The sequence below is a fragment of the Camelus bactrianus genome, chromosome X, assembly GCF_048773025.1.
Source record: "Camelus bactrianus isolate YW-2024 breed Bactrian camel chromosome X, ASM4877302v1, whole genome shotgun sequence".
Lineage (NCBI taxonomy): Eukaryota > Metazoa > Chordata > Mammalia > Artiodactyla > Camelidae > Camelus > Camelus bactrianus.
This window is the reverse complement of record NC_133575.1, coordinates 36,337,334-36,360,903: the sequence shown is the minus strand read 5'-3', so window position 1 is coordinate 36,360,903 and position 23,570 is coordinate 36,337,334. Positions and strand designations below refer to the sequence as shown.

General features: G+C 39.2%; 1 long non-coding RNA gene across 1 annotated transcript in view; it reads left to right on the top strand.

The window, feature by feature from the left end:
• Positions 1 to 23,570, top strand: part of LOC123612173 (uncharacterized) — a 209,223-nt gene that overhangs the window by 7,894 nt on the left and 177,759 nt on the right. The gene's annotated exons all lie outside the window — the stretch shown is intronic.

Here is a 23,570-nt window from a genome sequence, read left to right as displayed (position 1 = left end):
ATCAGGCTTTGTCACACTTTGTCAAAGCTTTACCTAACAGAATTATATAGTGGGAGGAATGTTGGCTTTAGTGCAACTATCACAAGAGGTACTTTCCTTTTTTTAATTGAAAGTATAGTTGATTTACAATGTTGTGTTAATTCGTGGCGTACAGCATAGTGATTCAGTCATACATACGTATGTATTCCTTTTCAGATTCCTTTCCATTATAGGTTATTACAAGATATTGAATATAGTTCCCTGTGCTCTACAGCAGGACCTTGTTGTTCATCTATTTTATATATAGTAGTTTGTATCTGCTAATCCCAGACTACTAATTTATTCCCCTCACCACGCTTTCCTCTGTGGTAACCATCAGTCTGTTTGTGTTTTGTAAATAAGTTCATTTGTGTCATAAGAGGTACTTTCAACATTCATTCTTGACTCCTTCTAACTTTCCTTTTTTTTTTAACAGTTATTGGAAGTTAGAAAATAACCCCCCTCAATTTTTTAACCTACCTTATATCAAGAGTTGGACTTGTGACAGATAGTTCTGGCCAATAATGATTAAGTAGAAATATATAGAGAGGGCATCTTTCTCAAATTAGAAAAGGCAAAGCCTGGAAAGGAGAATTGTTTTTTACCATTAACCTCTTTATCCTTCCTTATTTTGGCCTAGAATATAGATAATATCTGGTAGTAGGCGAGTCATCTTGTAAGAATGAGGCGAGAAGCATGAGTACAAACTAAAAAGTGGTTAAACAGCAACAATCTGGGTCCCTGACAGGATCATTGAACCACTACATGAGTCCTAGGCTGACTGTCATCAGACTCCTTACTAGATGAATGAACTAAACATCTTGTTTTTCTAGGCCATTGTGAATTAGCTTCCTGTTATTTGCAGCTGGAAATATTTCTGACTAATAGCAATTGAGATTTAGGAGAACTTGGTTCTAATTCTGGTGTGACCTCAGTGAAATGTCTGTATAAAAATAAATTACATTTCTGTATACCAGAAAAAAGACATTTAGAAAATGAAATGAAAAGAAAACAGTTTACCCCTAGTGCCCAGATCTTTCTCTCTAACCACTATTTCCCCTAAAAAGAAACAAGTGATTTCTAGAGAAATGTCTGATTCTGGTTCTGAGCTGGAAGAATACATGATGAGCATAGATTTTCTTCTTGTGCTAGAAAGGAAGGACACACTTAAAGACTATTGTCTAAAGGACATAGGAGGCATCATGAAGGACCTTCACTGTCCACATTTGGTCATTTGAACACCAAGAAGAAAATGGCTGCAATTTATTGTAATACATTAAATAAATAAAAAGCCGTAAGTTCATATTAATACTCCAAAAATGAACAAATTTTTAAAAAAAGATGAAAGAGGGGAAAAAAGGCTCCTTGTCATTGTCTTAGAGTGAGTTCCGGGTTAACAGAGATGGAGAGTTGCATCCAGAAGACTTATTGGGGAGAAACATCTGTAAGAGGTTAAGAAAGATAGGATTGGACACAGGGAGAATTTACCCCCAATGCAATTGCAACTGAGTCCTCTGACAATCTTACAGGGAGCTCTGGAGCTGGGATGGCCCAAATTGGGGGCTGGACCTTTGTATTCCTACATCAGACACTCATTGAATATTGCCTGCTCCCGGGCAGGGTTGGGGAGGTGAGGGCATAACTCAGAGTGAGACAGTTACCTGTAGCTGAGGACAGTTCCCAATGAGAGATATAGCTTTAAAGTCAGTAGCTGATTTTCCCAGAAGCTGGGAGATGATATATTGACTCTGAAAAGGAGATCTGAGTAGAGCACCACAGTATTCACTGCATTAGTTATTTATAGAAGAATGCCATCTAATAAATATAGAAAAAAATTAAATAATTAGTAAATCACTGTTTTATGACTCTCAGTATAATCATTGATTCAGGTAAGGAACCTCAAGAGATGTTATTTTAGTCAGCTTGAACTGTTAAGACAAAATATCCTACACCGTTTGGTTTATCAGCAGCAGAACTGTATTTTTCATAGTTCTGAAGCCTGGAAGTCTGAACTCATGGTGCCAGTATGATTGAGTTCTTGCTGAGGGCCCACTTCTGGGTTGCAGCTGGGTGGCTTCTTGTATCCTCACATGGTGGAAAAGGAGCACCTAGCTTTCTGGCCTCCTCTAAGGGCACTAATCCCATTCATGAGGTGCCACCCTCATGACCTAATCACCCCCAAAGGCCCCACCTCCTAATACTATCACATTGAGGGTTGGGATTTCAACATATGAATTTGGGTGGGACACATTCAGTCCACAGCAGATGTTAAAAGCATTTGATAAAAGGTTGTTTTTGAACAGGATGCTCACATAGAACCAAAGTGTTATTCTACAAATTATTTAGTAAATGCATCATTAATAGTGGGTTGCACAGTAGCACCTATGAAGTATTCTTGGCAGTTATTAAGTATTTGTGTTAAAAATGCTTAACCCAAAACTGATCAAACTTTTCGACCTAACTTCAAGTCTGTAGAAAATACAGGAGCAAAAGGAACAATTTAGATGACATCATGAGGAAACAATCAGATGATACAGATTGTGGGACATTCTATAAGTCAACTGGCCTGGTTTCTTCAAAGAGTCAGTATTAGGCTAGCAGGTCATGGCAAGGTGATAATGATAGTGTAGATTTGATTTCCCTAAATACTGTCTTACAAATGGAAACATTATGATAGCAAAAGAAAAAAATGTCACAGACTACATTTTGAACGAAATAAGGCGACAAACATCCATAGGAACCCCATAGTGCAAATAGATGAAACCAAGACATTGATAAGAACAAGATCTTGGCAAAGGTTTGGCAGCAGTACAGAAGAGTACCAGAGGGAGTATATGGTCATTCTGATGGTCCTATGAGCCCAAGAACACTGAATTCCTCAGTGTTTAGTCCTCAGCTCAGTTACTTACTGCCTCAGTTTCTGCCACAGGGGTTACTCATATCCCCAGTCTCCTCACCCGATAAACTGTCCACTCGGGTCAAGATCCTTCGGGAGTCTTCCAGCTGACTGCCTTTTGTGGCATCCACTTGGCCCCTGGAAATCCACCAAACTCTGGCCATGCACACTGTGTACACTGCTGCTCTTTCCTCAACTTGCCATTTCAGGCTGCTATACCAGCCTCCTCTCTACAAGTTCATCCAGGTGGAAATAGTCATCAGTCTCTGTCTTGAGGACAAACTTTACCAAAAACTCTCTCAAGTTGCATCCCAGAGACAGGATTGGTCTGTGAGTTTCTGCAGCTCAGCAGTTGGGGAAGAAACAGGTGTCTGTCTTCTCATCTGGAAGGCAAGCTCCAGTATTCTGAATTATCGTGGGGCTCCCCTCTTAACTTGAGTTGGTGCTGGTGAGGTCCAAAAGAAAGTGGCAAAGTGCTCTCTACTGCAAGATTTCCTTTTAAAAATACTTTAAAAAAAAAGAGGAATATCCAGCCTACTCTCACAAAGGTTGGAGGAAGATGATGGGTCGATAATCCAAGAAATCATTGGCCACTTCACAGTTAAATTTTCCAGAATATGTCTAGACACCACATAAGAGTATGAATGTGCCAGAAATTAATGGGTACAAATAAAATATTTGTATTCTTCCCGTTTTACCCTTGTACCTGCCTCTAGGTTGGATTACCCAGTATTTTGTAAAGCCAAAATAACCTTATTTTTCATAGACATATGTGTTTTTCTAGAAATAATACATAGTCCTTCAAGCTGACAGGAATTGACACTAGATGGTAACTCTAATTCACCTAAAGAAATAAAAAGCTCCAGAAAAATGTAGATATGTAGGTAAATATGAAATACTGTATACTTAAAAATATTTCCTAAGATTGCATAAAATAATAATTATAAAATTCTGTCATTGAGCTTATAACATATAAAAATAAAATATATATGACAATAATAGCACAAAGAAGGTATGTTAATGTAATTTTTCTGTACTTCACCAAAGGTAAATTAGTACTAATATGAAGTAGGTAGTGACAAGATATATGTTGTAATTCCCTAGAGCAACAACTAAAAACATAACTTAAAAATACAGTAAAACAATTCAACAAAGGAATTTACATGGTATAATAGAGAAAAAAGCTATATAACACAAAAGAAGAAAGTAAAGGAGGAACAGTGAAACAAAAGACATAAGACAGAAAAAAGCAAAATGGGAGATGGAAATTCGCAATATAATTAATGACGTTAAATGTAAGTAGATTAAGCATTCTTGTCAAGAAGCAGAGGTTGTTAAATATGACAGAAAACAAGATCCAACTATATGCTGTGTATAAGAGGCATACTTTATTTTGGAGGACACAGTTAGTTTAAAAGGATGATGAAAGATATACAATGGAAACAGCAGCTAGGAAAGTGTTGAAGTAGCCATGCTAATTAATATATGACAAAATAGACTTTCAGACAAAAAAGTATTAACAGAGTTAAAGGAGGATATTTCATGATGATAAAAGTGTAAATTGACCAGGAATTTATAACAATTGTGAACCCATATGTACATGACAGTAGAGCCCCAAAGTGCACTAAGAAAAGCTAATGGAACTGAAAGAAGAAATAGATGTTTAACAATAATAGTTGGAGATGTCAACACCCCATGTTCAATAATAAATAAAAAATCTAGATAGAAAATCAGCAAGGATGTAGAAGACTTGACCAACATTATTAACAAACTTGAACTGACTCCTATAACACACTCCAATCAAAGCAGAATACACATTATTTTCAAGTGCAAATGGAACATCCTCTAGGAGAGACCATATGCTAGGCCATAAGAAGCCTCAGTACATTTAAAAGATTTGAAATCACGCAAAGCATATTCTCTGACCACCACAGAAATGAATTAGAAACCACAAAGAATGAAGTTTGGGAAGTTTCCAAATATTTAGAAACTAAGTAACAAACTTCTAAATAATTCAGGAGTGAAAGAAAAAAATCACAAGAGGAATTTTAAAAATACGTTGGAAGAAACTGAAAACACAACATATCAAATTTTATGGGATCCAGCTAAGGCAGTGCTTAAAGGGATATTTTATAGATTTAAACAGCTATACTAGGAAAGAAAGAGAAGATACCAAATCAATAACCTCCACTTCTACCTTAAGAAATTAGGCAAAGAAAAGCAAAGTAAAGCAAACAGAAGGAAGAATATAATAATGATTAGAGCAGAAATCAATGAAATAGAAAATAATAACAAAACTATTAAGAAAAATCAATGAAGCCAAAAGTTGGTTCTTAGAAAAAATCCACACATTGGAAAAACTTTTAGTTAGCCTGACTAAGCAAAAAAGAGAGGCACAAATTACCACAATCTGGAATGAAAGAGGGATCGTCACTATTGATCTTACAGAAATGAAAAGAACTATTAGGGAATACTAGGAACAACTTTATGCCAACAAATTAGAAAATGTAGATAATTTGGACCAACTGTTAGACATACACAAATTATCAAAACTGATAGAATACAGATAAAACTGATAGGAATAGACACTCTTAATAGACCTATAATGAGTAAATGCATTGAATTAGTAATTAAAATTCTGCCCACGAGGAAAAGTTTATAGTTTTTAAAATTGAATCATTATATTGTACACCTGAAACTAACATAATACTGAAATCAACTATGCTTCAATTTCAAAAAAGTGCCATGACAGTTCAGTGGAGAAACGGTCTTTTCAACAGATGGTCTTGGGATAATTGGATATCCATATGCAAAAGGATAGATTTGTACCCTTAACTCACAACATACACAAAAATTCACTCAAAATGGGTAGTAGACCTAAATATAAGTGCCAACACTGTAAAACTTTAAAAGGAAAATGCAGGAGAAAATCTTGGTAAGGTTGGGTTAGGCAAACATTTCTTATATGTAATACCAAATGCCAAATACATGAAAGAACAAATTTATAAATTGGACTTCATGAAAATTATAAAACTTTTGTGCTTCAAAGAACACTATTAAGAAATTGAAAGACAATCCACAGACCAGAAAAAATATTTGCAAATTGCAGTTCTGGCAAAGGACTGTGTTCAGGATGTACAAAGAACTTTTATAACTTAATAATAAAAAGACAATAAACAACTCAATTAAAAATGGACAAAAGTTTTAAATCCACATTTCACTGAAGAAGATATACAAATGACCAATAAACACATGAAAGGATGCTCTACAATCATTCATCTTTAGGGAAATGCAAATAAAAACCACAATGACACACCATTTCATACCCATTAGAGTGTTGGTAATGATGGAACTGGAACCTTCAAGCATTGCTGGTGAGACTATAAAATGGGACAGCCACTTTGGAAAAAACAGTTTGGCTGTTTCTTAAATAAAGTTACCATTAATATAGCAATTCTCTAGGTATCTACTCAAGAGAAATGGAAACATAACATACAAAGTATATATGTTGACCGCCAATGTTCATAGCAACATTGTTCATAATAGGCAAAAAGTGGGAAGAATTCAAATGTCCATCAGCTGATGTATGGATACAAAATGTGTTATATCCACTCAACGGACGATAAAAAGGAATGAAGTACTGATACCTGGAATAACATGGATGCATCTCAAAAAATTATGCTAAAAGAAAGAAGCCAGAAGCAAAAGAACATATATTGTATGATTCCATTTATGTGAAGTATCAAGAAAAGGCAAATCCATAGTGATGGAAAGCAGTTTAATGGTTGCTTGGGGTGAGGAGTTGGAGTCGGGATTACAAACATCATGCAGGATCTTTTTGGAGTGATGGAAATGTCCTTAAACTGGATTGTGTTGATGATTTCCCAATTCTATAAATTTATTACAAATCATTGAATTGTACATTCAAAATGGGCGAATTTTGCGGCCTATAAATTATTCATCAATAAACCTGTTTTTTAAAAAGTCAAAGCAGGCATGGTTTTTACCTACAAGATGCAAGGTGCCTGACATTTAGCTGAAGAGACAGGTCTGCAAATGTAATATTTTGAGCTAATTTCATTTATAGAAGTATATTCAATGTGCTATGGTTTTCTTTACCATTATGTTTCATGCCTGATCTTGAAATTCAGAATTTCAAGGTGGATTTGGATAATGGTATCCTGAACTCTCTTCTCATTATTGTTTCAGACTCTCTCTCTCCCTCTCTCTCTCTCTCTCACTCTTCCTCTCCCTCTCTCTCTCTCTCTATATATATATGTGCCATTGTAATCGTATAGGAGAAGACAAAATGGAAAGGCTAGATGAAGTCCTTACTTTTGAGTAGTTTATATATGAGTACCTAAATAGTAGTTTTCCTCGTCCTTCTCTCTGTCTCTTTCTATCTGTCTCTGTTTTTTCTACCAGGTGGAAGATACTGAAATTATTGGGTTGATTAACTTTTCTGAATGGAGTTTGGGAACATTTTGCAGAAAATATCCATTTACAGGTAAAAATTTCCTAGAGTGGAAGGAATTAGTGTGGTAAAAAGAATAAAGTAAATGTTCCAGAAATTGGAATACGGGAAAATAATTTGATTTTGTAGTGTTGGCCTCTGTGTGGAGAACAAATATATTTGCTTGGCTAAACTTATTCCGTGAGAGATTTTTAAGGAGTGGGTGTTGGATGGAGAGGTTATTTGAAGAAGACCTGAAAATAACCAATATGAAATTTGGTTGAAATTCTTCCCAACTCTCACTGCCCATAGCTAAGACAGTGGTTGAAGTAGCTTCCAGAATTTGCTGACTCAATTCCTGGACATGAACTGTTTTAACAGTTTGGATATTGCAGAAACTTATGGAATTTAGAATGCCAGAATGTCAGAACAGGGACCTTCAATTCAAAAAGATAAACTAGAATTTACTTCTGGGATCTCTTAGGCTGTCCTGAAGAGATTTAAATTATTTTTCAATTTTTGTCATAGGATTTTCTTAAGGACACGGAAAAGGATAAGCACCTTACCCAAGACTGTAGCCTTATTCTTCAAAATTCTTTTTTTTCTAAAAATTGAATTATAGTCAATTTACAATGTTGTGTTAATTTCTGGTGTACAGCATAGTGATTCATATATATATATTCCTTTTCGTATTTTTCATTATAGGCCATTATAAGGTATTGAATGTAGTTCCCTGTGGGCTACAGTAGGATCTTGTTGTTTATCTGTTTTATATCTAGTAGTGTGTATCTGCAAGTCCCGGACTCCCAATTTACCCCTCACACTTCTACTGATGTTAGTGTGTGAGATGTACTTTTTTCATATGTTTGAGAAAAATCAAAGGATGAACATGGCCACGCGGGGGCAGCAAACACTTGGCTTTTCTAGCTTTCTCTCCCGGAACTGATAAATGGACGGATGGATTTGATTCTTTTTGATCTAAATGCCTTTTCCAGACTGCCCAACTAAGACAAATGACTATCCTTAAAATACTAATAATAGAAACTACATGTTAATTAGAGGCTGGGCAAGAGCTTGCTTTTTTATTTTATTTTTATTTTTTATTTTTTTCTGACTTGAATTTATTATTTACTTGTTTAACAAAAGCTTTGCAAGACCTAAATTTATGTCTTATTAAGGGCAACATCTTTTTAAAATTGAAGTATAGTTTATTTACAATGTTGTGTTAGTTTCTGATGTACAGCATAGTGATTCAGTTTCATATATCTATTCTTGTTCATATTCTTTTCTATTAAAGGTTATTACAAGCTATTGAATATATCCCTGTGCTATACAGTAGGACCTTGTTGTTTATCTATTTTATATATAGTAGTTAGTATCTGTTAATCTCGAACTCCCCATTTATTCCACCCCCCTCTTTCCCCTTTGGTAACCTTAAGTTTGTTTTCTATGTCTGTGAATCTGTTCGCGTGTTGATTAGAGGTTGGGCAAGAGCTTGCTTTTTTTTTAAATGAGTTTTTCAGAGGTCACTGAGAGCAAGGGACTGTTTCTTAGTCATTAGATATCCTCAGAGCAATCATAGTGCCTGGCATCTAGTGAGAGCTCAATAAACGTTGACTTTCATTTGTGTTTTTAGGAGGTAACTGCTCCAACTCACCAAAGCATAATATAATCTCTAAGCTCTCAGGCCATCACATACAGAGGGGGCTGCATCTCTTCAGCTAAGGGTGCTAACATTGTCTAGCAGCTCTGCACAGTTTCTCCAGTTTTATAGTCATAAATCTACTCACGATTCAGTTCCCGGCTTCTCAAGGCACCCTGTAAAATCAGTGATCCCACGGCAAGAACATGGTGCTGGGGCTAGAACTACAGTGGGAGGTCTGAGGAGGGGAGAGCCGAGGTTATGATCTTGTGTGTACCGCTCCCTTCGTCCTGCCTGTCTCCCACCAGCCATAAACACCAGGGCCTCCCAGATGACGTGAAGCACTTATGCCCGGGCACTTACGCCTGCACCGCCAGCTGCCTAGCTCTTTAGTTCTTTCACTGGCTCTACCCCATGTGCTTCACCCATTTGTTGAATGCCTCCTCCTCCTTAGGTGCTCCTCACACATATCTCATTGGATATCTCTCTACATTGTAGGAAAGCTGGTTCACACCTGTTTTTTGAGGGTGTCACTTTCTGCCCAGAATACCCTTTCCTTCTTCTCGATCTAATTCCTATGTGCCTCCTTGTTCCAGAAACCCCGGTACAATTTCGATGTGATTGCAGTAGACTCTCATAGCATCCAGTCTTACCCTGAGCACAGCACTAGATCACAGGTTTGCTCGTCTTCCTCTCCTATGAGCCCATTAACTCCCTGAGGCCAGAGCCCTGCCTCATTTGGCTTTGCCTTCCCAGAGTCTAGCTGAGTTTCTGGCACCTTGGAGCTGCTCCATACGTGTTTGTGGAATGAGTAAATGAATCAATCCGTTTATCACTGAATGAGATGTTTCCTTTCCTTTCCTTTTCCCCAGTTAAAATGTCTTGATATTTAAAAAAAATCCTTCTTAGGAAATTATTTTTAAAACAAGCAGTCAGCTTTTACCTCCTACACAAGGAATATCAGAAAATACCAAGGAACTGTAATTTACAAGTGGGACTTGCTGAAGGAGGAAGCTTATAGTGTGAACCTCTCAACATCCTAGGTCTTGTGCATCACTATGGTGATATGGGCCAAGCTCCAGGCTTGCAGCTCTGGGAGATGCCCCACATCGGGCTCCCAGAAGCCTCAATGTTCTAAGGATGCTATTTGTCGATTCTCACAGCAACTCTGAATGATCAGGAGGAGAAATGGAGAATTTCTTTCCTTCATTCATTCTTTCTCTCTCTCTTTTCTCTCTCTCTCTCCTTTCTTACAGTTGAAGAGTTAGAACACAGAGAAAGACCTAAGCAAATTGCCTAGCATCGTTTAAAAGAGAACAGTCAAGCCAGGACACACTCTGGAGCTCATTCCACAAAGCTGTGCTTCCTGTAACTGAAACAGGTCTGTGTTTTAATGAATTTGTGGCATATGGGCCATAATAATCAAAGTGCCTGGCATTTCCTGGAATTTATGATCAGGTGAGGGATAGGCTGTTTTCTACTTTTGAATGAATTCTCACATGCCTACCCCTGGAGTTAAGAAACTTGACATAAGTGAAAATAGTTTCTGGAATAAGTAATGCTATTTTTTTGTTTGTTTGCATGTTCTGCTGTCTGTACCCATTTCTTCTCTTTCTCACCTCAAACCTTATCCCTCCCCATGAACTACTGTCACTATTTCTTCCCTAGCATTTGAATAGTGAGTGGCAAGATATTGTCCTCGAAGTCTGTGTCACGGGAGAAGAAAAATGATTTTGTTTGCTGTCTTCTTGGTGAACAGAGAAGTTAACAGCCCTTCATCATCCACCATTCCCAGTGACCTACCGTTGTTGGACACTTGTCTGGAGACAAAGAACTCTCCTTCTGACTAGGCTTTTGCCTTTCTGGTTTCCAAAAAGCCTTGTCGGGCCAGGTAGCAGTGAAATTCCGAAACAGCCTGACCGTTGCGCTCCATATTTGGCGGTCTTTCGGAGTTTTCTTGAGAGTAAGAACGGTCGCTGCATCTTGAGGATCTAGTTGGTCCCACTTGCTGAGAAAGTTGCCATTGAGTATTTGTTGTGGGCATTGAGTTCTCAGTAAAGCTTACACCAATTGATGCGGGTGAGCTTAAGCAAATACCTGTGCTACTGATACTGATGCTTGTGTTACGTTCTTGAAGGGAATTAATTCCCCCCTAAGCCTGACCTTTTCTTCGCCAGCAAATCTCCGGTTGCATTGATGGCAGTTTTTTTTTTTTTTTTTCCCTAAGAACTTCAAATTGAGTTTCTCGGGAGGGCCTTTTAAAGGAGATTTTCCTATGCTTTTTTTTTCTTTCTTCCTAATATCTTCTGTGTGCAGTTCTTCCCAGCTTATGAACTCTTTAAAATGGAATCTCTGAATATGTCTGTGAAATGCCTTCTTTTCTAAGACAGACTGTCATGGGAGCTATTTCGAGTCTACATCATTCTGTTTCCGTGCTGAATGATCCACTTTTCCAAGCATATTCTTAACCCAGACAACAAAAGCCTGCAAGTGTGCTGACTGTTTCCAGACCCAGGCAATTCATCAGTGAACTGTAGATCCTCGGGGTCTTCTCTCACCCCAGCAGCCCCCCTCCAGAAGCACCACTGGAATTTCCAGAATGAGTCCTCAGCATGTTGAAGCCACTGGCATGACCCGAGGTTCGCTGGCATCCAGGAAAGTCCTTTTTCTCTGTGTCAGAGTTACCCCTGCCATCCACCTTGGCTAAAATATTTGGAATTCCTGAGCTAATAGAATAAAGAGGAAACTTCTAGGTTTCCAAGATCCCAGTTCAAATCTAAACATCAGGAAAGCTAGGAAGTAAGTCTCCTGGGTTTGGAATTCGTTACAGATGTGCAAGTCTTGGGGTGTATGGGGGCGCACAGAGTCCTCCTCTCACTGGGGAGAGACAGAGGCTGGGGGCAAAGAGAGAAAAGCACCTCCCTGGGAATTCAATTCGGGCAGATACACAGTATCTCCGTTGGATCTTGTTGGTGTTTGATGGGGCAAGAGGGTTCCCATGGTAATTCCCTGAGGTTAATCAGCTGTGACAGGGGAAAGTGATAGCCACATGATTCATGAATGTGTATAACCAAACTGTCCCAGGCAAGGTTCATGGGGTCGCATAGAAACCAGTGTCCGAGGTCAGGTTTCAGGCTGCTGCGTGTGCTGGCCTCTAAGCAGACGGAAAGAGAAGCAGTGTCGACTTGAATAATACCCCCATCCATGATTCAACACCAGTTAGGAAGGAATTTATAGGGGCATAAGATGAAGTGAGTGTTTTTTTTCTTTTTGCCCTTTCCTCTCCTGTCACATGAGAATGAACTAGGAGGAAAATAGAAAGCTCATAATTTTACTTGGATTTCTTTGAGGGTAGGCTGGTAGCATTTAATTGATTTGGATCTTAAAGGGCTTCTCAGATTCACAGGTGACTTACCTGGTTTGCGAATTGGTTATTTTAAAACTTGAATGATGGACAGTAACATTCCTTTGTGGAAAGAATTTAGAAGGGGAAACAATGGCCCATGGTGTTAGGCCCTAGGCATGTCAAAATCAGAATCTGTACTAATTAAAATAACTTCCTCTTGAATCTCAGATTACCTTGGGAAAATGTATGATTTTCTGTACCAGCATTTCAAAACATTTAAGCTTCCGTAATGCCTTCTTGATTGAATTCCAAATGCATTACCTTCTGCAGATAGAACATGAGAGCAGGGATTGACTTTATAAATAGTGTAGACCAGATGAGGGCCCTGTGACTTGCCCAAGCTAATGAGTGCCAAAGCCAAGACCAGAAAATCAGGATACAGGGCTTTATCTTCTGAGCAAGTTTATCTTAGCTTTCACTCCCTTTGACTGCCCAAATAGTGTTAAATGTTGAGGTGGTATGTTTATCGAATGCATTCTACTTCAGAGTCATTGAGTCTTATATTCTACTCCCTTTGTCACGAATAGTAGAACAGCAAAGAAATGTTTGTGATTTATATGTTACATCACATGAAGCACGTACAAAACTGAAGTCACTTTTGTGTCCTTTTCTTGTGTTAGATTTAGAAATTGTTATCTTGGTAGAATAGATATGTTTATAAATGTTCTGGAGGGTTTTTTTTTTAGTAAATCTAGTGTTGTAAGAAACTGCTATTCAAGCCAGTAGTCAAAAAACTTGCTTTCCTATAAGCACAGGCTTAGAATAAGCTGAAAGCAGACCGAGGCAGGCTTATCACTGAAGTTCAAGAGGCATCGCTGATCCAATTTTAACACATTTCTATTCTGACAAACGGTTAAGTTAGTGAGTTTTTTACTCTTAAACGGATTCTATCAAGAATGGTATATTAAACAATGAGATTGTTTAATCCAGCATGAGGTTTTTTTTAATATCCAACATAAGTTTTGCCCTATATTTTCAACTAGTCCCACCATTGATAGGGAAATAGGTCCTGGTTTATAATATGAGACAGTCCCGTTTACTGTTTTTATTTCTTTCTGGATTTTATTTTCAAGTAGTGCTGTTCTAGTTTTGCTTGTATATGCATTGTGGAATACCTTTTATCCTTTCTCAGAGAATGGAAATCCTACTCATGTCCCACGACTATGTTCAAATACTAGTTCGCTTGTGAGGCATTATTGATTTCTATCTACCCTTCTGCAGATCCCGGAGTAAATTCCTTCCTCTTTAGTATTCTCAGGGGTTTTCATTATTATAACATCTATTCTGGTACTTAATGTAAATCTGCCTTCTGAGTTCATTTATTTGTTGAGCACATACTATGTGCTGGCGCTGGTGTAGGCTTAGGGATAGAATAGTGAATGAACTAGACCAAGTCTCCAGTCTCATGGAGATTAGGTTCTACTGAGTGTAGACAGACAATAAATGAATAATCATTGGGAGAAGGACAGCATAAGGTAAGAGAGTTAGGGAGTGCTGGAAAGAGATGGGTTACCCTTTTTTATTGGGCCAATCGGGAATGCCTTGCTGGGAAGGTGACATTTGGGCAAAAATCCTAACGAAGGGAGGGAGTGAGCCATGCAGATATTTTGGGTTACAGCATTCCAATCAGAGGGAAGAAAGGCTCTAAGGCAAGATTGTGCTTGGCTTGTCTGGGGAAGGGCAAGGAAGACCGAAATATAGAGTGAGTGAGGGTGAAAGCAGGAGGTAAAATCTGGCTATAGAAAGGACTTGGATTTTTACTCTGGTGGGATGTGAACTGGAAGGTGTCACCTGGAAGGTGTTGAGTTGAGGAGTGACAGGGCTGCAGTGTTAAGAATAGACTGTTGGCAGCCAAAGGGAAAAGAGGAGACAATGGTGGCTTGCCCAGGGAAGTAGTGAGAAGTGGTCATCTTCTGGCTATATTTTGCAGGTAGAGCAGAATTGCAGAATTGATGGATCGGACAGGGGCTATCAGAAATCAAGGATGTCTCTAACGTTCCTGTCCGGAACAGCTGGAAATATGGAAGTGCCAAATACCAGGATGAGGCAGATGGTGCCAGGAGCCGGTGAGGGGGCCAAGAGCAGGAGTTTTGTTTTGGATGTGTTCATTTTTTTACTTTAAAAAGCATTTTAATTGAAATATCACATTCCAACAGAAAAGTGCTCATTGAGTTTTCACAAAAAGTCACTGCACCCACAGAAGTAGAGATTTTAAGTAGGCTTTTGGCTGCACAAGTCTGTAGTCCAGGGGAGAAAGAAGCGAATTTGAGATTTGTCAGCATGTAGATGGTAGTTAAAACCATGAAATAAGATGATATCGCCTAGGAAGTGGGTGTGGCTAGAGAGGAGAAGGTCTGAGGACTAAGAGGTGGGACCTTCACACGTTTAATGATTAGGGAAATGAAGAAGACGCGCAGCAAAGGAGGCGGTGAAGTCGGAGGAGACGCCAAGAAAGAACGAGAAGAAAGAGGGCCTACTAAGCACAGGGCTTCTAGGTGTTGGGAATAAAGCAGCGAACAAGATTGACCATGTCCCTGCCCTCATGGAGCTTATGTCAAGTAGGGTATGCAGACAGGTAAAAAAAAAAAAAAAATCATCCATATGTCATCTACCCCCCCCCCATGTCTCTGTCTGTCTCTCATTATGAAGTATAATACAGGCGCTGAAGGAAAAACGTAATGAAAATATGGGGGGATCTGATTTAGTCAGGAAAGCCTTCTCTGAGAAAGTGATATGTAAGTCAAAGCTCGAAGGATAGAAAGGGATCATCCAAGATAAAATTGGGGGGGGATGTATTCGTTTGATGGGGCTGCCGTAACAAAACACTGCAAGGTAGGGGGCTGAAAACAACAGACTTTTCTTGTCTTGCAGTTCTGGAAGTTAGAAGTCAGAAAGCAAGGTGCAGCAAGGCCAGGCTCTCTCTGAATTCCCTAGGGAAGAATCCTTCCTTGCCTCTTCCAGCTCCTGGTGGCCCCAGGCCTTCCCTGGCATGGGGCAACGTAACTCCAGTGTCTGCCTCTGTCTTTACATAGCCTTCTTCTCTATGTCTGTGTCTCCGTGTCCTCTCCTCTTGTCAGGATACCCATTATTGGATTTAGGGTCCGCCTTAAATCTAGCATGATTTCATCTCAAGATTCTTCACTAATTACATCTGCAAAGACCTTATTTCCAAATAAGGTCACATTCTGCGATTCTGAGTTGACATGAATTTGGGACAAGGGGGACACTCTTCAACCCACTACAGGGGATGATCAGAAGAAATAGTACGTTTGAAAGAATGGCATGCTGAAGTTGGCTCGAACCTGCTCGCAAGAGCTGATTGTTCAGTTTTCAGCAGTTTTGTGATCTGGTTGACTGTACATTGGTAACTTGAAAGTGGTCATGATGGGAGTATTTACACCAGGAAAATTGTCAAATGCTGCAAGTCAGCTTTGTTTATTTTTCATCTGGAGAGGCAATTGTTAAACATTCAACCAGCACACCACTGGTTTGGAGACCTCGAGTCCAAAAAGAGATGTATCTTCTATGGCTGGACCAAAATGAAGTGTGAGTGGAGGCGAGATACAGACCAGGTCATTCAGGGCCTTGAAAACCACATCAAGGAGTTTGGATTTTAACTCAAGTGCACCTGGGGGGCAACCTGAGTGTTTAAATCAGGAGAGTGGCAGGGTCAGATTTGTGTTATTGTTCCAGTTGTTTCTATGCCAGTCTTCCCATCAGAGAGCAAGCTCCTTGAGAGGGATGTCATCTTCATTATTTTTTGTCTCTCCTATGAAATTTTGCACATAACAGACATTTTATAAATGCTGGTTGATCGAAACGGGGTTTTATGAATACCATGCAGATTGGTAAAAACCATGGCTAGTGAAGCCAGCAGACACGCTCAGTCAGGTGTATGTCATGGACGAATCACAAGACATTTGTATCATTATTGTACACCATCTGTTTAGCAGACATGCACTTAGAACTTCCTGTCTCCAGGCACTGTGGGGAGACAGCCGTGAAAAAGACACAGTCCTCCCTGTAAATTGGAGCCTTGTAGAGAACACAAAAAAAGGCCGTCAGAGTCCCTAGTGATAAACTCTTGACAAGGTAAACATTACAGGATCCCCTGAATTTGGGAGCTGGGGGAAGCTCCTCTTGGAAACATAATTTTTAGAGAAACGATTGCTACCTGAACTGTGCTCTGAGTTCAGTATTGTCTTCTAAAAAGTGGGGCAGGCAGACTTGGAGGAATGAGGGAGCTGAAGGGCTCTGTGCTTTTGAAATGACCCTGGAGGCTTGTTAGACCCCCTACTTGCCCACGTTCACTGTTTCTGTCACCTTTATCCCTTTGGGCTGTGGTAGGCAGGGTTCTAAGATGGTTCCCAATGAGCCTGGCTCTTGCATAATGTGGTTGGAACCTGTGAATACGGCAGTACTCCTGTGCTGATCTTATGTTATAGAGCAAAGGGAGATTATCCTGCGTGGGCCTGACCTAATCAGGCGAGCCCTTTAAAAGCAAAGTGTGTCCTCTGGCTGGCTGCCAACGAGGAAGGCAGAGATTTGAAGCACAAGAAAGAGTCAGGGCATTGAGAAATAATGTGGGGTGCATTTCTAAGAGCAAAACATGGCCCACAGTTGAGAACCAGCCAGGAAACAGGGACCCCAGTCCTACAGCTTGCAAGGAACTGAATGTTGCCAACAATTAGAATGAGCTTAGAAGTAGCTGTTCTCCTCAGAGCCTCCTGACAAGAACCCAGCCAAGCCAACACCTTGATTTCCACCATGTCACACCGTGAGCAGAGAACCAGCCACACTGCGCCTGACTTATGACCTCCAGAACTGTGAGATACTAAATTTATGTCGTTTGAAGCTGCTGCATGTGTGGTCATTTCTCACCTAACGATAGAAAATGAATACAAGGGCCTCCACTCTGGAGGGCTGGCTCAGGAATAGTGAGGATGAAATGTCTTTCGCTCCTTCTGTTAAGGTGAGGAGAGGAAAGCCCAGTGCTAGTTTGCAGAGCAGGAGCTGAGCACAAAGACATGTGCATGAGGCCTCAGAGGCTCCTAAGGGGACGGGAGTGACATTATTTTACAAGGTGTTATTATATATGATTATGACTTCACAACCGTCCTGTAAATTACAATCACGTTTATGGTTTTCTGTCCCAGTTCTTATGTGGTGTGCTGTTATGAATAACAATCATGCCACGCTGTGGACCTTGTAGGCATAGATGCAAATCCTGGCCATGGAAAAGGAAGTCACATGAGACACTGCATCATGTTCTTACAGAATCCAGGTTGCTCTCTTGGAATGTAGTTGTTCTTTTTTTTTTTTTAATTGAAGTATATAGTCAATTACCATGTGTCAATTTCTGGTGTACAGCATAGTGTCCCAACCACATGTATATATACATACATTCGTTTTCATATTCTTTTTCACTAAAGGTTACCACACGATATTGATACAGTTCCCTGTGCTATACGGAAGAAATTTGTTTTTTGTCTATTTATATATATAGTAGTTAATATTTGCAAATAGTTGTTCTTTTTCTTTTGCAGGTTAGACAGGGGCTCTGGAGGGTGCAGGGCCTTGGACAGAACCCCAGACTTCTATTTGCTATACGGAAGCAGCAGCTTGCACAGCAGATATCCTAGGGGCAAAAAGAGAATCTCAGTGTAATAGCTTAGCCCTTGCATGAATATATCTCAGAGGAGAATTTCTGACGCAGTGATAACATGGTGGAAATTTATTTTACTTTGTATGTATTGATGTAACTGACTTTATGAAACATGCTCTGATGAACAATGCGGATGGGTGAAAGATGGTTCATGGCTGCACTTTGAATTAGTTTTTTGATGTCCATTTCCTTCACATCCTCCCTAAACATGAGTTCTGACTCGAATTTCATGTGACCTAACTTCTCTCATTTATTTAAAGTTGGGTCTCTATAGGAATAATCTTTCTTGATTCTATGTAAAATCAATGCACATTGTGAGTATAGATGATGGGAGAATGGTTTATAGGGAATCTTCAAAGGAAACTGTAGCATCTGCTCCTTCTCCCATGCAGATGTATTTGAAAAATAATAGAACAGTGACATAATAATACCTCTCCTTTCTATAGCACTTTTGAATCAAAAGAAGTTACTGTCTCCATTTCACATATACATAAACAGTGAAGATCAATAACTTCCCATTAAGAAAAATAGATCTGGCCAAATATCTGAAACTAGATATGTGAATGAGAAGAGAATTATCAGAGCAGAACACTGGGTAACAATGCCAGTGCCGATGATGATGATGATGATGGTGATTACGATGATGACGATGATAACGACGATAATGATGATTTTGGAAGAGTGTTGGAATGAGAGGGACCTTGCCGGATGTGTCATATAGATCTTGAATCAAAAAAATCTTTTTTTTCATTTTAGATAACTTCTAGTAGACTGAGATGGAAAGTCATCTCCCACTTGATAAAGATAAATTCAAAGGGGCAAACTGAGTTTTATTAATGTAACCCCAAACATTTCTTACAAAAAATATTTCATGGTAATGTAGGGGAAGAAAAATTCTTCCTCCCCCTCTACCCTCCTAGGTTCAATGGCTGGGGCCTGAATCAAATGGATAAAATACCAATTAACAAGAGAAAAAAACCAATTTTAATTACATATGTACACGTGAGAAATTTGGTTAAATTGAGAGCCCAACTTGGGCCAGAGGTTAGATTTTTAGATTGAACTTGAATGTCTTCATTTTGAATTCACTTATTCCTGGAATTGTGCGACTTTGATCTTTTTAAAAAATAAAATACTCTCTTAAAGGCTTAAAAGACTTTTGTCAGAGGAGATCAGTAAGCAACTCTTAAAACCTTTTTGAAGTGGAAATGATTCAAACTACCTAATATTTCACCCATCAGGGGAGAGGGTTTGGTGAGGTTCACCCTAGGGGTTGTCTTTGACTGTGCCCTTAATGTTGATAACAGCTGGGAATTTAACCTAAAGGTATTTGAGCATAATGTGTGTGTATAGGAAGAGTCAATATTTGTTAACTTTAGATAACACAATTGAGAAAGACTGGAGGTGGAAAAGAGGTGTGTGTGTGTGTATGTGTGTATGTTTACATGTATGCAGGATGCTTCTGTTTCCAGTCTGATACTAGTTTGAGGAAATTGACTTGATCTGTGGAGAAGCTGGAGAGGAGGGTGGTAGTTAAAGCACTCCTATTTTCTTAAAAATATTTTTTTTCGTTGAAGTATAGGTGATTTACAATGTTGTGTTAGTTTCAGATGTACAGCAAAGTCATTCAGAGATATATATATATAAAAAGAAATATATATGTAAAAGAATATATTCTTTTTCAGATTCTTTTCCATTATAGGTTATTATAAGATATTGAATATAGTTCCCTGTGTTATACAGTAGGTCCTTGTTGTTTATCTATTTTATATATACTAGTATGTATATGTTAATCCCAAACTCCTAATTTATCCCTCCCTCCCTTTCCCCTTGGGTAACTGTTGTTTGTTTTCTATGTCTGTGAGCCTATTTCTGGTTTGTAAATAAGTTCGTTTGTATCATTTTTTTTTTGGATTCCACATATAAGCGATATCATATAATATTTGTCTTTCTCTGTCTGACTTACTTCACTTAATATGATAATCTCTAGGTCCATCCATGTTGCTACAAATGGCATTATTTTATTCTTTTTTTAATTGAAGTTATTTCATTCTTTTTTATGTCTGAGCAGTATTCCAGTGTATATATATATTCCATATATATATATACCACATCTTTATCTGTTCATCTGTTGATGGACATCTAGGTTAAAGCATTCCTATTTTCTTAAATGCCTTGAGGACTGGTGTGAACCAGTCCTTGCACATTCTTAGGGACAGAGAGATCAACAACTTGATAGTTTTATATTTAGGAAATCCTTATATGTCTTGATTTGTTAACAGCTTAGTAGTAACTCCAAGTGTTTTATGTTTGAACTGTTTGAAAATAGAACCTGATGGCATAGGGACTATCTCTGAAGGTTTCCAAGGGAAGGATAGACTCCTATCTCATAGGAATAGTGTCTGCAACATGCTTTGTGGATGTGGGCCAAATCAGAGTTTCAAGATATATCTAAAGTGGCCTACCAGATCCTCTTCTACTCATGTTCTCAAGAGAGAGGGACAGGGCTGGAGAAGGCTTTGCTTGGGAATCCCTTATTGGAATTCAGATATTCTGGGAACTTGTCACACTTTCAAGTCTGATCAGTTAACAGGGACTAATGAGATTGACACCAGAATGGGTGGGATGGGAACCCAGGAGCAAAAAGGGGGTGATGTCAGTGATGGGCTTGTGTTGCCAACTAAGGAATGTCACTAGCCATCTGGCTCTACCAAGGGTTGAGTCATTAGCCACTACAGTTGCTGTCCTTTAACACACCCTGAAAGGAGTTCAGGGTGGACTGTGGTGCTCTGTGCTCTGGGAAAACTGACAGAGCAGGCCTTCAGATGGTTAGATATTTTCAGGAGATAATTTTTTTTTTAATGAACCTGGGTTCTTGCATCTTTCCACACTTAGAAGAGCACTAAAACCATTAACTAAGATGTCTCTTTCTTGTGACTAGCTGCAACCTTCTACCAAGTTGTATGCTTGGTTGCACCTACCCCCTTTGCCACAATCACATATATACTGACCTCCCCCCTTAGCTCTAAGGAACTGTTTCTCAGAGCTACCTGAGAAGCTGTCTCCCAGGCTGTGGTTCTCAGTAAGACACTGAATACACTCAACTCACAACTTTCATGTTGCACTTTCCTCTTTCAGTCAATAGTGTCAAAAGGCAGGCTTTGACAAAAGTTTGGCCTGGAGCCCTCTCCTTCACCCCAGATGCAGCAAGCCCTACATGATGGTTGAGGAAGGTTTGGATAGGATTCAGGTTACTTAGACTAGATACTGGCTCCATTGTGGTGTGATCTTGAAGAAACTTTTTTTGTTTTATATTGTATAGAATAAATACCTCCCTGATACCATATTCTTTTGACATTTCTCTCCTGTGTCTAACAGCTACATAATGTGTTTTCCCCCTCGAGGAGGTGGTACTGGAGGACTCATTTTCCTCATGCCTCCTCTTATCTCTCTTCCTGCTCTCAAAACTCCATTGAGTCAGCCTCCACGAAGGAGATCATTCCAGGATGGATGATCTGCGATGCGTGTACTGCTGGTGAACCAGGGAGTTAGTAGATGAGGAACTTGGTCTATGGAGTCAAACGGAGCTGGATCAAAAGTTTAGCTCTGTGCTTCCAGGGTCTGTAACATCAGGCACCCCTGTGTTAGTCAGGATTAAGACAACAAAACAGAAATTACTTTCGGTATTTCCATCAGTAAGGGTGATCACACAGAGTCTTGGGTGCTTATATGACTGTTGAAAGGGCTGGAGGAGCAAAGGTCAGGGGAAGCCACTGCTGGCTCTCAAGTTCATTGCTAGCTTTCAGAGACTCAGGAAGTTGCCTTAGCTGTTCAGGAAAGGAGTCGCAGGAGACTGCCACCAGTGGTCACAGCTGCCGGTGGCAGCATCAGGGAGGGTGATTAGCAAAGAAACACCTGGAGGCTAATAAAAAAAAATCATATCTGTTGACACATGTAGGTCTACCTGCTGGTGCCTTTTCTTCACCTTCCAAATTTTGTACATATCCATTTCATTAGGGGAACCTAAAATGAATCCAGAATCCTGTTGGCCAGGAAATGTGGTTCCCAGATTTCTAAGCCCTGAAAACCAGGTGAGGCACAGAAGGAAGTACAAAGCACACTGAGTGCCAGCACAGTCTTAAGTCCAGCACAACAAGGCATTATGTCCCTGAGCCTGTGTCATCATCGGTAAAATAAAGATCATAATATTCACAACTGCAGCTATCACACAAAAATGTATGCAAAGTAACTGGGATACAAACCTCAAAAACCATTTGTCCCTTTCTCTCCACTGGAAAAATCATCGTATGATCACAGAAAACCAAAGCACTTTTTAAAAGAAAAACAAAAAAAGAACTTTTGTGCTACTTAATTTTTTAAAAATATAAGAATAATGGAGGCATTCAGAATATGCTGCCCCAAAACATGCTACTCTGGCATAAAGGTTATTTTGCGATAAAGGCAATTGAGAAGAAGCAGACACAAGAAAAACTCTTTGCCCTCTCCTTCTCTACCAGGAAGGGCAGGAAGATTCTTAATCCCTGGAGACAACTCTAGACTCTTATCAGCCCAGAGCGGGCACCAGAGGAATCTATACAACAAACTTTACTAACTAGCCCTTATTTTCCATTAGTTTCCCCACATCCCTTCCCACAATTTGCTGCTCCCCCAAACTCAAAGTCCTCTCCTTTGTCTTGTCACTTCTCTAAAATGTTCTTTTGTTAATATGGTATATAAGCCAGAGTTCTAACCACCCCTGTGAGTTACTCATCACTGAATAGTTCTGTGTATATGCACAATGTACATGTTAATAAACTCTGTTTATTATCTCTTACTAATCTATCATCTGTCAGTCAAATCTGCAGGGCCCCAACACAAGAACCTAGGAGGGTAGAGGAAAAAAGTTAAGTTTTTCCTACCCTACAATAAAAAATGTTGATTGTAAAAATTTTGAAAATACCATGAAACTGTATTCAGTATATTGTAATAACCTTTAATGAAAAAGACTGTGAAAATGAATAGATGTATGTATATGCATGACTGGGACATTGTGCTGTACATGAGAAATTGACACATTGTAACTGACTGTGCTTCAATTAAAAAAAAAGAAAATACTGTCAAAGACAGAATGCACAGGACAATTAAGGAGTTGATTTTATTTAGGCTATGGCAATAGGGAGAATGTTCATTAACTAAGATCATCCCAAAGAAGAAAGAGAATGTCTGAAGTTTTATACAGGCATGTAAACAGGGGAGTCATGGGGCAGGCTGGACAGGGAGTCTTATGGGAGTCATGAAGGAGCCATGAGGAATGTGGAGGTGAGTATTATCTCTGAATACCAAGGGCAGATGGTCCTTTGCATTTATTCTTTCCTGGAAAGGGATGGAGAATTTCTTAACTAAAGTTGCTACTTTCTAGGAGAACAGGATTCAGATAAAATTCAATGCGGTCAATCTTCACTTTTGTTCAAGACAGATATCATGAGTCAC